We start from the raw sequence: 14,877 nt of genomic DNA, 5'->3' as shown, positions 1-14,877 counted from the left end.
CTATAAGTGGTTGTTTTTCCAAAGCAATCAAACATTCACTTGTGACTGAGTGATCGAGAATGGTTTGTGTTCTACCGTTTGCTTTCTAGATCTGACAAAATCTTAACCACGTGCTTGCTTTTTGTAGACAAGGGAAAGAGGGTCCCTTGTCTTTTCATTATGATCACACACTTACAGGACTCTGCTAATAAAGATGAAGGAAAGCTTATTGGAGGGCCAAAACCTTTAATAATACCTCTTAATATATATTGGGACAAGTATCCAGTAAAGAAGCAAGTTGAGCACTTTTAATCTGGAACTAAAACATGCCAATGGCTTTTATTTAAGAAAGAGAAAAGGCAAACACCACAGATGGGACTCACCCTTAAAAACGGTATACCTCTTCCATGTATCCCCTTCAATTATGTTTATAGATCATGGGCCATGAGTAAGTTTGCTATTCCACTGGAGGTCTAAATAAAGCACAAGAAGGCAAGAAAGGAGTGCTCCAGGTGAGGCTCAAACTCACAACCTCGGCATTGCTCAACAGTTACTGCTTTATAAGTACCGTGCGCTGACCGATTGCGCCACTGGAGCTCTTACTGATGTCTGCACGCGTGTCCGTTTTCCACCGTGTGCTGACCGATTGCACCGCGGGATGAAGTGATTCCTCAAGCGTGTCTGTTTTCCATCAATTTTCAAAAACACGACAGCGTTTAAGATAGCGGTCAGTCAAGATACTGTGAGTAATAAGTCATTTACTTCTCTCTGATTAATATATAAAGAAGCATCAGTCCAGTGGATGAAGCCAGTTGAGCACTTTTAATCAGGAACTAAAACAGCAACAGCTTAACTTTAAGAAAGATGAAAGGTAAACACCCCAGATGGGACTTGAACCCACAATCCCTGGCCTAGGAGGCCAGTGCCTTATCCATTAGGCCACTGGGGCTGTAAACTTGCTCTGCGCCGTGGTTTTTTCTTTCCAAAGCAAGCAAACATTCACATGTGATGAGTGAGCGAGAAAGGTTTGTGTTGTACCGTTTGCTTTCCAAATCGGATAAAATCTTAACCGCATGCTTGATTTTTTAAGAAAAGACTAGGTTCCCTTGTATTGTCGTTCTAATTGCACACTAACAGGACATTTCTAATGCAGATGAAGGAAATCTTAATGGAGTGACAAAACCCTTTAAAAACTGAATACCTCTTAATATGTATTGGGACAAGTATCCAGTGAAGAACCTAGTCGAGCACTTTTAATCTTGAACTAAAACATGCTAATGGCTTTACTTTAAACCCTTGGTGACATCTCACATACAATTATGTTGCTGCTGCCAAGGGATTAGCGCATCGTCACATAACAGTACGTAACAGTGATGGAGCCGGCTCAGAAGCTGGGACAAGTACCCAGTGAAGAAGCCAGAAGAGCACTTATAATCTGGAACCATAACATGCCAATGGCTTTACTTTGAGACAGAGGAAAGGCAAACAATACAGATGGGCGTTAAAGCCACAATCCCTGGCTTAGGAGGCCAGTGCCTTATCCATTAGGCAACTGGGACTTGACTTTTTCTATAAGTGGTTGTTTTTCCAAAGCAATCAAACATTCACTTGTGACTGAGTGATCGAGAATGGTTTGTGTTCTACCGTTTGCTTTCTAGATCTGACAAAATCGTAACCACGTGCTTGCTTTTTGTAGACAAGGGAAAGAGGGTCCCTTGTCTTTTCATTATGATCACACACTTACAGGACTCTGCTAATAAAGATGAAGGAAAGCTTATTGGAGGGCCAAAACCTTTAAAAATACCTCTTAATATATATTGGGACAAGTATCCAGTAAAGAAGCAAGTTGAGCACTTTTAATCTGGAACTAAAACATGCCAATGGCTTTTATTTAAGAAAGAGAAAAGGCAAACACCACAGATGGGACTCACCCTTAAAAACGGTATACCTCTTCCATGTATCCCCTTCAATTATGTTTATAGATCATGGGCCATGAGTAAGTTTGCTATTCCACTGGAGGTCTAAATAAAGCACAAGAAGGCAAGAAAGGAGTGCTCCAGGTGAGGCTCGAACTCACAACCTCGGCATTGCTCAACAGTTACTGCTTTATAAGTACCGTGCGCTGACCGATTGCGCCACTGGAGCTCTTACTGATGTCTGCACGCGTGTCCGTTTTCCACCGTGTGCTGACCGATTGCACCGCAGGATGAAGTGATTCCTCAAGCGTGTCTGTTTTCCATCAATTTTCAAAAACACGACAGCGTTTAAGATAGCGGTCAGTCAAGATACTGTGAGTAATAAGTCATTTACTTCTCTCTTATTAATATATAAAGAAGCATCAGTCCAGTGGATGAAGCCAGTTGAGCACTTTTAATCAGGAACTAAAACAGCAACAGCTTAACTTTAAGAAAGAAGAAAGGTAAACACCCCAGATGGGACTTGAACCCACAATCCCTGGCTTAGGAGGCCAGTGCCTTATCCATTAGGCCACTGGGGCTGTAAACTTGCTCTGCGCCGTGTTTTTTTCTTTCCAAAGCAAGCAAACATTCACATGTGATGAGTGAGCGAGAAAGGTTTGTGTTGTACCGTTTGCTTTCCAAATCGGATAAAATCTTAACCGCATGCTTGTTTTTTTAAGAAAAGACTAGGTTCCCTTGTATTGTCGTTCTAATTGCACACTAACAGGACATTTCTAATGCAGATGAAGGAAATCTTAATGGAGTGACAAAACCCTTTAAAAACTGAATACCTCTTAATATGTATTGGGACAAGTATTCAGTGAAGAACCTAGTCGAGCACTTTTAATCTTGAACTAAAACATGCTAATGGCTTTACTTTAAACCCTTGGTGACATCTCACATACAATTATGTTGCTGCTGCCAAGGGATTAGCGCATCGTCACATAACAGTACGTAACAGTGATGGAGCCGGCTCAGAAGCTGGGACAAGTACCCAGTGAAGATGCCAGAAGAGCACTTATAATCTGGAACCATAACATGCCAATGGCTTTACTTTGAGACAGAGGAAAGGCAAACAATACAGATGGGCGTTAAAGCCACAATCCCTGGCTTAGGAGGCCAGTGCCTTATCCATTAGGCAACTGGGGCTTGACTTTTTCTATAAGTGGTTGTTTTTTCAAAGCAATCAAACATTCACTTGTGACTGAGTGATCGAGAATGGTTTGTGTTCTACCGTTTGCTTTCTAGATCTGACAAAATCTTAACCACGTGCTTGCTTTTTGTAGACAAGGGAAAGAGGGTCCCTTGTCTTTTCATTATGATCACACACTTACAGGACTCTGCTAATAAAGATGAAGGAAAGCTTATTGGAGGGCCAAAACCTTTAAAAATACCTCTTAATATATATTGGGACAAGTATCCAGTAAAGAAGCAAGTTGAGCACTTTTAATCTGGAACTAAAACATGCCAATGGCTTTTATTTAAGAAATAGAAAAGGCAAACACCACAGATGGGACTCACCCTTAAAAACGGTATACCTCTTCCATGTATTCCCTTCAATTATGTTTATAGATCATGGGCCATGAGTAAGTTTGCTATTCCACTGGAGGTCTAAATAAAGCACAAGAAGGCAAGAAAGGAGTGCTCCAGGTGAGGCTCGAACTCACAACCTCGTCATTACTCAACAGTTACTGCTTTATAAGTACCGTGCGCTGACCGATTGCGCCATTGGAGCTCTTACTGATGTCTGCACGCGTGTCCGTTTTCCACCGTATGCTGATCGATTGCACCGCGGGATGAAGTGATTCCTCAAGCGTGTCTGTTTTCCATCAATTTTCAAAAACACGACAGCGTTTAAGATAGCGGTCAGTCAAGATACTGTGAGTAATAAGTCATTTACTTCTCTCTTATTAATATATAAAGAAGCATCAGTCCAGTGGATGAAGCCAGTTGAGCACTTTTAATCAGGAACTAAAACAGCAACAGCTTAACTTTAAGAAAGAAGAAAGGTAAACACCCCAGATGGGACTTGAACCCACAATCCCTGGCTTAGGAGGCCAGTGCCTTATCCATTAGGCCACTAGGGCTGTAAACTTGGTCTGTGCCGTGGTTTTTTCTTTCCAAAGCAAGCAAACATTCACATGTGATGAGTGAGCGAGAAAGGTTTGTGTTGTACCGTTTGCTTTCCAAATCGGATAAAATCTTAACCGCATGCTTGTTTTTTTAAGAAAAGACTAGGTTCCCTTGTATTGTCGTTCTAATTGCACACTAACAGGACATTTCTAATGCAGATGAAGGAAATCTTAATGGAGTGACAAAACCCTTTAAAAACGGAATACCTCTTAATATGTATTGGGACAAGTATCCAGTGAAGAACCTAGTCGAGCACTTTTAATCTTGAATTAAAACATGCTAATGGCTTTACTTTAAACCCTTGGCGACATCTCATATACAGTTATGTTGCTGCTGCCAAGGGATTAGCGCATCGTCACATAACAGTACGTAACAGTAATGGAGCCGGCCCAGAAGCTGGGACAAGTACCCAGTGAAGATGCCAGAAGAGCACTTATAATCTGGAACCATAACATGCCAATGGCTTTACTTTGAGACAGAGGAAAGGCAAACAATACAGATGGGCGTTAAAGCCACAATCCCTGGCTTAGGAGGCCAGTGCCTTATCCATTAGGCAACTGGGGCTTGACTTTTTCTATAAGTGGTTGTTTTTTCAAAGCAATCAAACATTCACTTGTGACTGAGTGATCGAGAATGGTTTGTGTTCTACCGTTTGCTTTCTAGATCTGACAAAATCTTAACCACGTGCTTGCTTTTTGTAGACAAGGGAAAGAGGGTCCCTTGTCTTTTCATTATGATCACACACTTACAGGACTCTGCTAATAAAGATGAAGGAAAGCTTATTGGAGGGCCAAAACCTTTAAAAATACCTCTTAATATATATTGGGACAAGTATCCAGTAAAGAAGCAAGTTGAGCACTTTTAATCTGGAACTAAAACATGCCAATGGCTTTTATTTAAGAAAGAGAAAAGGCAAACACCACAGATGGGACTCACCCTTAAAAACGGTATACCTCTTCCATGTATCCCCTTCAATTATGTTTATAGATCATGGGCCATGAGTAAGTTTGCTATTCCACTGCAGGTCTAAATAAAGCACAAGAAGGCAAGAAAGGAGTGCTCCAGGTGAGGCTCGAACTCACAACCTCGGCATTGCTCAACAGTTACTGCTTTATAAGTACCGTGAACTGACCGATTGCGCCACTGGAGCTCTTTTTGACGTCTGCACGCGTGTCCGTTTTCCACCGTGTGCTGACCGATTGCACCGCGGGATGAAGTGATTCCTCAAGCGTGTCTGTTTTCCATCAATTTTCAAAAACACGACAGCGTTTAAGATAGCGGTCAGTCAAGATACTGTGAGTAATAAGTCATTTACTTCTCTCTTATTAATATATAAAGAAGCATCAGTCCAGTGGATGATGCCAGTTGAGCACTTTTAATCAGGAACTAAAACAGCAACAGCTTAACTTTAAGAAAGATGAAAGGTAAACACCCCAGATGGGACTTGAACCCACAATCCCTGGCTTAGGAGGCCAGTGCCTTATCCATTAGGCCACTGGGGCTGTAAATTTGCGCTGCGCCGTGGTTTTTTCTTTCCAAAGCAAGCAAACATTCACATGTGATGAGTGAGCGAGAAAGGTTTGTGTTGTACCATTTGCTTTCCAAATCGGATAAAATCTTAACCGCATGCTTGTTTTTTTAAGAAAAGACTAGGTTCCCTTGTATTGTCGTTCTAATTGCACACTAACAGGACATTTCTAATGCAGATGAAGGAAATCTTAATGGAGTGACAAAACCCTTTAAAAACTGAATACCTCTTAATATGTATTGGGACAAGTATCCAGTGAAGAACCTAGTCGAGCACTTTTAATCTTGAATTAAAACATGCTAATGGCTTTACTTTAAACCCTTGGCGACATCTCATATACAGTTATGTTGCTGCTGCCAAGGGATTAGCGCATCGTCACATAACAGTACGTAACAGTAATGGAGCCGGCCCAGAAGCTGGGACAAGTACCCAGTGAAGATGCCAGAAGAGCACTTATAATCTGGAACCATAACATGCCAATGGCTTTACTTTGAGACAGAGGAAAGGCAAACAATACAGATGGGCGTTAAAGCCACAATCCCTGGCTTAGGAGGCCAGTGCCTTATCCATTAGGCAACTGGGGCTTGACTTTTTCTATAAGTGGTTGTTTTTTCAAAGCAATCAAACATTCACTTGTGACTGAGTGATCGAGAATGGTTTGTGTTCTACCGTTTGCTTTCTAGATCTGACAAAATCTTAACCACGTGCTTGCTTTTTGTAGACAAGGGAAAGAGGGTCCCTTGTCTTTTCATTATGATCACACACTTACAGGACTCTGCTAATAAAGATGAAGGAAAGCTTATTGGAGGGCCAAAACCTTTAAAAATACCTCTTAATATATATTGGGACAAGTATCCAGTAAAGAAGCAAGTTGAGCACTTTTAATCTGGAACTAAAACATGCCAATGGCTTTTATTTAAGAAAGAGAAAAGGCAAACACCACAGATGGGACTCACCCTTAAAAACGGTATACCTCTTCCATGTATCCCCTTCAATTATGTTTATAGATCATGGGCCATGAGTAAGTTTGCTATTCCACTGCAGGTCTAAATAAAGCACAAGAAGGCAAGAAAGGAGTGCTCCAGGTGAGGCTCGAACTCACAACCTCGGCATTGCTCAACAGTTACTGCTTTATAAGTACCGTGAACTGACCGATTGCGCCACTGGAGCTCTTTTTGACGTCTGCACGCGTGTCCGTTTTCCACCGTGTGCTGACCGATTGCACCGCGGGATGAAGTGATTCCTCAAGCGTGTCTGTTTTCCATCAATTTTCAAAAACACGACAGCGTTTAAAATAGCGGTCAGTCAAGATACTGTGAGTAATAAGTCATTTACTTCTCTCTTATTAATATATAAAGAAGCATCAGTCCAGTGGATGATGCCAGTTGAGCACTTTTAATCAGGAACTAAAACAGCAACAGCTTAACTTTAAGAAAGATGAAAGGTAAACACCCCAGATGGGACTTGAACCCACAATCCCTGGCTTAGGAGGCCAGTGCCTTATCCATTAGGCCACTGGGGCTGTAAATTTGCGCTGCGCCGTGGTTTTTTCTTTCCAAAGCAAGCAAACATTCACATGTGATGAGTGAGCGAGAAAGGTTTGTGTTGTACCATTTGCTTTCCAAATCGGATAAAATCTTAACCGCATGCTTGTTTTTTTAAGAAAAGACTAGGTTCCCTTGTATTGTCGTTCTAATTGCACACTAACAGGACATTTCTAATGCAGATGAAGGAAATCTTAATGGAGTGACAAAACCCTTTAAAAACTGAATACCTCTTAATATGTATTGGGACAAGTATCCAGTGAAGAACCTAGTCGAGCACTTTTAATCTTGAATTAAAACATGCTAATGGCTTTACTTTAAACCCTTGGCGACATCTCATATACAGTTATGTTGCTGCTGCCAAGGGATTAGCGCATCGTCACATAACAGTACGTAACAGTGATGGAGCCGGCCCAGAAGCTGGGACAAGTACCCAGTGAAGATGCCAGAAGAGCACTTATAATCTGGAACCATAACATGCCAATGGCTTTACTTTGAGACAGAGGAAAGGCAAACAATACAGATGGGCGTTAAAGCCACAATCCCTGGCTTAGGAGGCCAGTGCCTTATCCATTAGGCAACTGGGACTTGACTTTTTCTATAAGTGGTTGTTTTTCCAAAGCAATCAAACATTCACTTGTGACTGAGTGATCGAGAATGGTTTGTGTTCTACCGTTTGCTTTCTAGATCTGACAAAATCTTAACCACGTGCTTGCTTTTTGTAGACAAGGGAAAGAGGGTCCCTTGTCTTTTCATTATGATCACACACTTACAGGACTCTGCTAATAAAGATGAAGGAAAGCTTATTGGAGGGCCAAAACCTTTAAAAATACCTCTTAATATATATTGGGACAAGTATCCAGTAAAGAAGCAAGTTGAGCACTTTTAATCTGGAACTAAAACATGCCAATGGCTTTTATTTAAGAAATAGAAAAGGCAAACACCACAGATGGGACTCACCCTTAAAAACGGTATACCTCTTCCATGTATCCCCTTCAATTATGTTTATAGATCATGGGCCATGAGTAAGTTTGCTATTCCACTGGAGGTCTAAATAAAGCACAAGAAGGCAAGAAAGGAGTGCTCCAGGTGAGGCTCGAACTCACAACCTCGGCATTGCTCAACAGTTACTGCTTTATAAGTACCGTGAACTGACCGATTGCGCCACTGGAGCTCTTACTGATGTCTGCACGCGTGTCAGTTTTCCACCGTGTGCTGACCGATTGCACCGCGGGATGAAGTGATTCCTCAAGCGTGTCTGTTTTCCATCAATTTTCAAAAACACGACAGCGTTTAAGATAGCGGTCAGTCAAGATACTGTGAGTAATAAGTCATTTACTTCTCTCTTATTAATATATAAAGAAGCATCAGTCCAGTGGATGAAGCCAGTTGAGCACTTTTAATCAGGAACTAAAACAGCAACAGCTTAACTTTAAGAAAGATGAAAGGTAAACACCCCAGATGGGACTTGAACCCACAATCCCTGGCTTAGGAGGCCAGTGCCTTATCCATTAGGCCACTGGGGCTGTAAATTTGCGCTGCGCCGTGGTTTTTTCTTTCCAAAGCAAGCAAACATTCACATGTGATGAGTGAGCGAGAAAGGTTTGTGTTGTACCATTTGCTTTCCAAATCGGATAAAATCTTAACCGCATGCTTGTTTTTTTAAGAAAAGACTAGGTTCCCTTGTATTGTCGTTCTAATTGCACACTAACAGGACATTTCTAATGCAGATGAAGGAAATCTTAATGGAGTGACAAAACCCTTTAAAAACTGAATACCTCTTAATATGTATTGGGACAAGTATCCAGTGAAGAACCTAGTCGAGCACTTTTAATCTTGAATTAAAACATGCTAATGGCTTTACTTTAAACCCTTGGCGACATCTCATATACAGTTATGTTGCTGCTGCCAAGGGATTAGCGCATCGTCACATAACAGTACGTAACAGTGATGGAGCCGGCCCAGAAGCTGGGACAAGTACCCAGTGAAGATGCCAGAAGAGCACTTATAATCTGGAACCATAACATGCCAATGGCTTTACTTTGAGACAGAGGAAAGGCAAACAATACAGATGGGCGTTAAAGCCACAATCCCTGGCTTAGGAGGCCAGTGCCTTATCCATTAGGCAACTGGGACTTGACTTTTTCTATAAGTGGTTGTTTTTCCAAAGCAATCAAACATTCACTTGTGACTGAGTGATCGAGAATGGTTTGTGTTCTACCGTTTGCTTTCTAGATCTGACAAAATCTTAACCACGTGCTTGCTTTTTGTAGACAAGGGAAAGAGGGTCCCTTGTCTTTTCATTATGATCACACACTTACAGGACTCTGCTAATAAAGATGAAGGAAAGCTTATTGGAGGGCCAAAACCTTTAAAAATACCTCTTAATATATATTGGGACAAGTATCCAGTAAAGAAGCAAGTTGAGCACTTTTAATCTGGAACTAAAACATGCCAATGGCTTTTATTTAAGAAATAGAAAAGGCAAACACCACAGATGGGACTCACCCTTAAAAACGGTATACCTCTTCCATGTATCCCCTTCAATTATGTTTATAGATCATGGGCCATGAGTAAGTTTGCTATTCCACTGGAGGTCTAAATAAAGCACAAGAAGGCAAGAAAGGAGTGCTCCAGGTGAGGCTCGAACTCACAACCTCGTCATTACTCAACAGTTACTGCTTTATAAGTACCGTGCGCTGACCGATTGCGCCACTGGAGCTCTTACTGATGTCTGCACGCGTGTCCGTTTTCCACCGTGTGCTGACCGATTGCACCGCGGGATGAAGTGATTCCTCAAGCGTGTCTGTTTTCCATCAATTTTCAAAAACACGACAGCGTTTAAGATAGCGGTCAGTCAAGATACTGTGAGTAATAAGTCATTTACTTCTCTCTTATTAATATATAAAGAAGCATCAGTCCAGTGGATGAAGCCAGTTGAGCACTTTTAATCAGGAACTAAAACAGCAACAGCTTAACTTTAAGAAAGATGAAAGATAAACACCCCAGATAGGACTCGAACCCACAATCCCTGGCTTAGGAGGCCAGTGCCTTATCCATTAGGGCACTGGGGCTGTAAATTTGCCCTGCGCCGTGGTTGTTTCTTTCCAAAGCAAGCAAACATTCACATGTGACGAGTGAGCGAGAAAGGTTTGTGTTGTACCGTTTGCTTTCCAAATCGGATAAAATCTTAACCGCATGCTTGTTTTTTTAAGAAAAGACTAGGTTCCCTTGTATTGTCGTTCTAATTGCACACTAACAGGACATTTCTAATGCAGATGAAGGAAATCTTAATGGAGTGACAAAACCCTTTAAAAACTGAATACCTCTTAATATGTATTGGGACAAGTATCCAGTGAAGAACCTAGTCGAGCACTTTTAATCTTGAACTAAAACATGCTAATGGCTTTACTTTAAACCCTTGGTGACATCTCACATACAATTATGTTGCTGCTGCCAAGGGATTAGCGCATCGTCACATAACAGTACGTAACAGTGATGGAGCCGGCTCAGAAGCTGGGACAAGTACCCAGTGAAGAAGCCAGAAGAGCACTTATAATCTGGAACCATAACATGCCAATGGCTTTACTTTGAGACAGAGGAAAGGCAAACAATACAGATGGGCGTTAAAGCCACAATCCCTGGCTTAGGAGGCCAGTGCCTTATCCATTAGGCAACTGGGACTTGACTTTTTCTATAAGTGGTTGTTTTTCCAAAGCAATCAAACATTCACTTGTGACTGAGTGATCGAGAATGGTTTGTGTTCTACCGTTTGCTTTCTAGATCTGACAAAATCTTAACCACGTGCTTGCTTTTTGTAGACAAGGGAAAGAGGGTCCCTTGTCTTTTCATTATGATCACACACTTACAGGACTCTGCTAATAAAGATGAAGGAAAGCTTATTGGAGGGCCAAAACCTTTAAAAATACCTCTTAATATATATTGGGACAAGTATCCAGTAAAGAAGCAAGTTGAGCACTTTTAATCTGGAACTAAAACATGCCAATGGCTTTTATTTAAGAAAGAGAAAAGGCAAACACCACAGATGGGACTCACCCTTAAAAACGGTATACCTCTTCCATGTATCCCCTTCAATTATGTTTATCGATCATGGGCCATGAGTAAGTTTGCTATTCCACTGCAGGTCTAAATAAAGCACAAGAAGGCAAGAAAGGAGTGCTCCAGGTGAGGCTCGAACTCACAACCTCGGCATTGCTCAACAGTTACTGCTTTATAAGTACCGTGAACTGACCGATTGCGCCACTGGAGCTCTTTTTGACGTCTGCACGCGTGTCCGTTTTCCACCGTGTGCTGACCGATTGCACCGCGGGATGAAGTGATTCCTCAAGCGTGTCTGTTTTCCATCAATTTTCAAAAACACGACAGCGTTTAAGATAGCGGTCAGTCAAGATACTGTGAGTAATAAGTCATTTACTTCTCTCTTATTAATATATAAAGAAGCATCAGTCCAGTGGATGATGCCAGTTGAGCACTTTTAATCAGGAACTAAAACAGCAACAGCTTAACTTTAAGAAAAATGAAAGGTAAACACCCCAGATGGGACTTGAACCCACAATCCCTGGCTTAGGAGGCCAGTGCCTTATCCATTAGGCCACTGGGGCTGTAAATTTGTGCTGCGCCGTGGTTTTTTCTTTCCAAAGCAAGCAAACATTCACATGTGATGAGTGAGCGAGAAAGGTTTGTGTTGTACCATTTGCTTTCCAAATCGGATAAAATCTTAACCGCATGCTTGTTTTTTTAAGAAAAGACTAGGTTCCCTTGTATTGTCGTTCTAATTGCACACTAACAGGACATTTCTAATGCAGATGAAGGAAATCTTAATGGAGTGACAAAACCCTTTAAAAACTGAATACCTCTTAATATGTATTGGGACAAGTATCCAGTGAAGAACCTAGTCGAGCACTTTTAATCTTGAATTAAAACATGCTAATGGCTTTACTTTAAACCCTTGGCGACATCTCATATACAGTTATGTTGCTGCTGCCAAGGGATTAGCGCATCGTCACATAACAGTACGTAACAGTGATGGAGCCGGCCCAGAAGCTGGGACAAGTACCCAGTGAAGATGCCAGAAGAGCACTTATAATCTGGAACCATAACATGCCAATGGCTTTACTTTGAGACAGAGGAAAGGCAAACAATACAGATGGGCGTTAAAGCCACAATCCCTGGCTTAGGAGGCCAGTGCCTTATCCATTAGGCAACTGGGACTTGACTTTTTCTATAAGTGGTTGTTTTTCCAAAGCAATCAAACATTCACTTGTGACTGAGTGATCGAGAATGGTTTGTGTTCTACCGTTTGCTTTCTAGATCTGACAAAATCTTAACCACGTGCTTGCTTTTTGTAGACAAGGGAAAGAGGGTCCCTTGTCTTTTCATTATGATCACACACTTACAGGACTCTGCTAATAAAGATGAAGGAAAGCTTATTGGAGGGCCAAAACCTTTAAAAATACCTCTTAATATATATTGGGACAAGTATCCAGTAAAGAAGCAAGTTGAGCACTTTTAATCTGGAACTAAAACATGCCAATGGCTTTTATTTAAGAAATAGAAAAGGCAAACACCACAGATGGGACTCACCCTTAAAAACGGTATACCTCTTCCATGTATCCCCTTCAATTATGTTTATAGATCATGGGCCATGAGTAAGTTTGCTATTCCACTGGAGGTCTAAATAAAGCACAAGAAGGCAAGAAAGGAGTGCTCCAGGTGAGGCTCGAACTCACAACCTCGTCATTACTCAACAGTTACTGCTTTATAAGTACCGTGCGCTGACCGATTGCGCCACTGGAGCTCTTACTGATGTCTGCACGCGTGTCCGTTTTCCACCGTGTGCTGACCGATTGCACCGCGGGATGAAGTGATTCCTCAAGCGTGTCTGTTTTCCATCAATTTTCAAAAACACGACAGCGTTTAAGATAGCGGTCAGTCAAGATACTGTGAGTAATAAGTCATTTACTTCTCTCTTATTAATATATAAAGAAGCATCAGTCCAGTGGATGAAGCCAGTTGAGCACTTTTAATCAGGAACTAAAACAGCAACAGCTTAACTTTAAGAAAGATGAAAGATAAACACCCCAGATAGGACTCGAACCCACAATCCCTGGCTTAGGAGGCCAGTGCCTTACCCATTAGGGCACTGGGGCTGTAAATTTGCCCTGCGCCGTGGTTGTTTCTTTCCAAAGCAAGCAAACATTCACATGTGACGAGTGAGCGAGAAAGGTTTGTGTTGTACCGTTTGCTTTCCAAATCGGATAAAATCTTAACCGCATGCTTGTTTTTTTAAGAAAAGACTAGGTTCCCTTGTATTGTCGTTCTAATTGCACACTAACAGGACATTTCTAATGCAGATGAAGGAAATCTTAATGGAGTGACAAAACCCTTTAAAAACTGAATACCTCTTAATATGTATTGGGACAAGTATCCAGTGAAGAACCTAGTCGAGCACTTTTAATCTTGAACTAAAACATGCTAATGGCTTTACTTTAAACCCTTGGTGACATCTCACATACAATTATGTTGCTGCTGCCAAGGGATTAGCGCATCGTCACATAACAGTACGTAACAGTGATGGAGCCGGCTCAGAAGCTGGGACAAGTACCCAGTGAAGAAGCCAGAAGAGCACTTATAATCTGGAACCATAACATGCCAATGGCTTTACTTTGAGACAGAGGAAAGGCAAACAATACAGATGGGCGTTAAAGCCACAATCCCTGGCTTAGGAGGCCAGTGCCTTATCCATTAGGCAACTGGGACTTGACTTTTTCTATAAGTGGTTGTTTTTCCAAAGCAATCAAACATTCACTTGTGACTGAGTGATCGAGAATGGTTTGTGTTCTACCGTTTGCTTTCTAGATCTGACAAAATCTTAACCACGTGCATGCTTTTTGTAGACAAGGGAAAGAGGGTCCCTTGTCTTTTCATTATGATCACACACTTACAGGACTCTGCTAATAAAGATGAAGGAAAGCTTATTGGAGGGCCAAAACCTTTAAAAATACCTCTTAATATATATTGGGACAAGTATCCAGTAAAGAAGCAAGTTGAGCACTTTTAATCTGGAACTAAAACATGCCAATGGCTTTTATTTAAGAAATAGAAAAGGCAAACACCACAGATGGGACTCACCCTTAAAAACGGTATACCTCTTCCATGTATCCCCTTCAATTATGTTTATAGATCATGGGCCATGAGTACGTTTGTTATTCCACTGGAGGTCTAAATAAAGCACAAGAAGGCAAGAAAGGAGTGCTCCAGGTGAGGCTCGAACTCACAACCTCGGCATTGCTCAACAGTTACTGCTTTATAAGTACCGTGCGCTGACCGATTGCGCCACTGGAGCTCTTACTGATGTCTGCACGCGTGTCCGTTTTCCACCGTGTGCTGACCGATTGCACCGCGGGATGAAGTGATTCCTCAAGCGTGTCTGTTTTCCATCAATTTTCAAAAACACGACAGCGTTTAAGATAGCGGTCAGTCAAGATACTGTGAGTAATAAGTCATTTACTTCTCTCTTATTAATATATAAAGAAGCATCAGTCCAGTGGATGAAGCCAGTTGAGCACTTTTAATCAGGAACTAAAACAGCAACAGCTTAACTTTAAGAAAGAAGAAAGGTAAACACCCCAGAAGGGACTTGGGCCCACAATCCCTGGCTTAGGAGGCCAGTGCCTTTTCCATTAGGCCACTGGGGCTGTAAACTTGCTCTGTG

The 14,877-nt window shown here is 41.7% G+C and overlaps 17 non-coding genes across 17 annotated transcripts; all 17 read right to left on the bottom strand.

Annotated features, from left to right (window-relative positions):
* Positions 1-483: 483 nt before the first annotated feature.
* TRNAI-UAU (transfer RNA isoleucine (anticodon UAU)) lies at positions 484-576 on the bottom strand. The gene is given in 2 exon segments: positions 484-519; positions 539-576. It is a non-coding gene; the product is annotated as a tRNA-Ile (tRNA).
* Positions 577-855: 279 nt separating this feature from the next.
* Positions 856-928, bottom strand: TRNAR-CCU (transfer RNA arginine (anticodon CCU)). Its single transcript has one exon. It is a non-coding gene; the product is annotated as a tRNA-Arg (tRNA).
* Positions 929-2,031: 1,103 nt separating this feature from the next.
* TRNAI-UAU (transfer RNA isoleucine (anticodon UAU)) lies at positions 2,032-2,124 on the bottom strand. The gene is given in 2 exon segments: positions 2,032-2,067; positions 2,087-2,124. It is a non-coding gene; the product is annotated as a tRNA-Ile (tRNA).
* A 279-nt stretch (positions 2,125-2,403) lies between these two features.
* TRNAR-CCU (transfer RNA arginine (anticodon CCU)) lies at positions 2,404-2,476 on the bottom strand. The gene has a single exon. It is a non-coding gene; the product is annotated as a tRNA-Arg (tRNA).
* Positions 2,477-3,579: 1,103 nt separating this feature from the next.
* Positions 3,580-3,672, bottom strand: TRNAI-UAU (transfer RNA isoleucine (anticodon UAU)). The gene is given in 2 exon segments: positions 3,580-3,615; positions 3,635-3,672. It is a non-coding gene; the product is annotated as a tRNA-Ile (tRNA).
* Positions 3,673-3,951: 279 nt separating this feature from the next.
* On the bottom strand, positions 3,952-4,024 carry TRNAR-CCU (transfer RNA arginine (anticodon CCU)). Its single transcript has one exon. It is a non-coding gene; the product is annotated as a tRNA-Arg (tRNA).
* A 1,103-nt stretch (positions 4,025-5,127) lies between these two features.
* Positions 5,128-5,220, bottom strand: TRNAI-UAU (transfer RNA isoleucine (anticodon UAU)). Its single transcript is given in 2 exon segments — positions 5,128-5,163; positions 5,183-5,220. It is a non-coding gene; the product is annotated as a tRNA-Ile (tRNA).
* A 279-nt stretch (positions 5,221-5,499) lies between these two features.
* TRNAR-CCU (transfer RNA arginine (anticodon CCU)) lies at positions 5,500-5,572 on the bottom strand. Its single transcript has one exon. It is a non-coding gene; the product is annotated as a tRNA-Arg (tRNA).
* A 1,103-nt stretch (positions 5,573-6,675) lies between these two features.
* Positions 6,676-6,768, bottom strand: TRNAI-UAU (transfer RNA isoleucine (anticodon UAU)). The gene is given in 2 exon segments: positions 6,676-6,711; positions 6,731-6,768. It is a non-coding gene; the product is annotated as a tRNA-Ile (tRNA).
* A 279-nt stretch (positions 6,769-7,047) lies between these two features.
* TRNAR-CCU (transfer RNA arginine (anticodon CCU)) lies at positions 7,048-7,120 on the bottom strand. The gene has a single exon. It is a non-coding gene; the product is annotated as a tRNA-Arg (tRNA).
* A 1,103-nt stretch (positions 7,121-8,223) lies between these two features.
* TRNAI-UAU (transfer RNA isoleucine (anticodon UAU)) lies at positions 8,224-8,316 on the bottom strand. Its single transcript is given in 2 exon segments — positions 8,224-8,259; positions 8,279-8,316. It is a non-coding gene; the product is annotated as a tRNA-Ile (tRNA).
* A 279-nt stretch (positions 8,317-8,595) lies between these two features.
* TRNAR-CCU (transfer RNA arginine (anticodon CCU)) lies at positions 8,596-8,668 on the bottom strand. The gene has a single exon. It is a non-coding gene; the product is annotated as a tRNA-Arg (tRNA).
* Positions 8,669-9,771: 1,103 nt separating this feature from the next.
* TRNAI-UAU (transfer RNA isoleucine (anticodon UAU)) lies at positions 9,772-9,864 on the bottom strand. The gene is given in 2 exon segments: positions 9,772-9,807; positions 9,827-9,864. It is a non-coding gene; the product is annotated as a tRNA-Ile (tRNA).
* A 1,455-nt stretch (positions 9,865-11,319) lies between these two features.
* Positions 11,320-11,412, bottom strand: TRNAI-UAU (transfer RNA isoleucine (anticodon UAU)). Its single transcript is given in 2 exon segments — positions 11,320-11,355; positions 11,375-11,412. It is a non-coding gene; the product is annotated as a tRNA-Ile (tRNA).
* A 279-nt stretch (positions 11,413-11,691) lies between these two features.
* On the bottom strand, positions 11,692-11,764 carry TRNAR-CCU (transfer RNA arginine (anticodon CCU)). Its single transcript has one exon. It is a non-coding gene; the product is annotated as a tRNA-Arg (tRNA).
* Positions 11,765-12,867: 1,103 nt separating this feature from the next.
* Positions 12,868-12,960, bottom strand: TRNAI-UAU (transfer RNA isoleucine (anticodon UAU)). The gene is given in 2 exon segments: positions 12,868-12,903; positions 12,923-12,960. It is a non-coding gene; the product is annotated as a tRNA-Ile (tRNA).
* A 1,455-nt stretch (positions 12,961-14,415) lies between these two features.
* TRNAI-UAU (transfer RNA isoleucine (anticodon UAU)) lies at positions 14,416-14,508 on the bottom strand. Its single transcript is given in 2 exon segments — positions 14,416-14,451; positions 14,471-14,508. It is a non-coding gene; the product is annotated as a tRNA-Ile (tRNA).
* Between the last annotated feature and the right edge of the window lie 369 nt (positions 14,509-14,877).

The sequence above is a fragment of the Rhinoderma darwinii genome, chromosome 3 (assembly GCF_050947455.1).
Source record: "Rhinoderma darwinii isolate aRhiDar2 chromosome 3, aRhiDar2.hap1, whole genome shotgun sequence".
NCBI lineage: Eukaryota > Metazoa > Chordata > Amphibia > Anura > Rhinodermatidae > Rhinoderma > Rhinoderma darwinii.
Note: the sequence above shows the minus strand (reverse complement) of the source record. Positions and strands in the feature narration are given on the sequence as shown.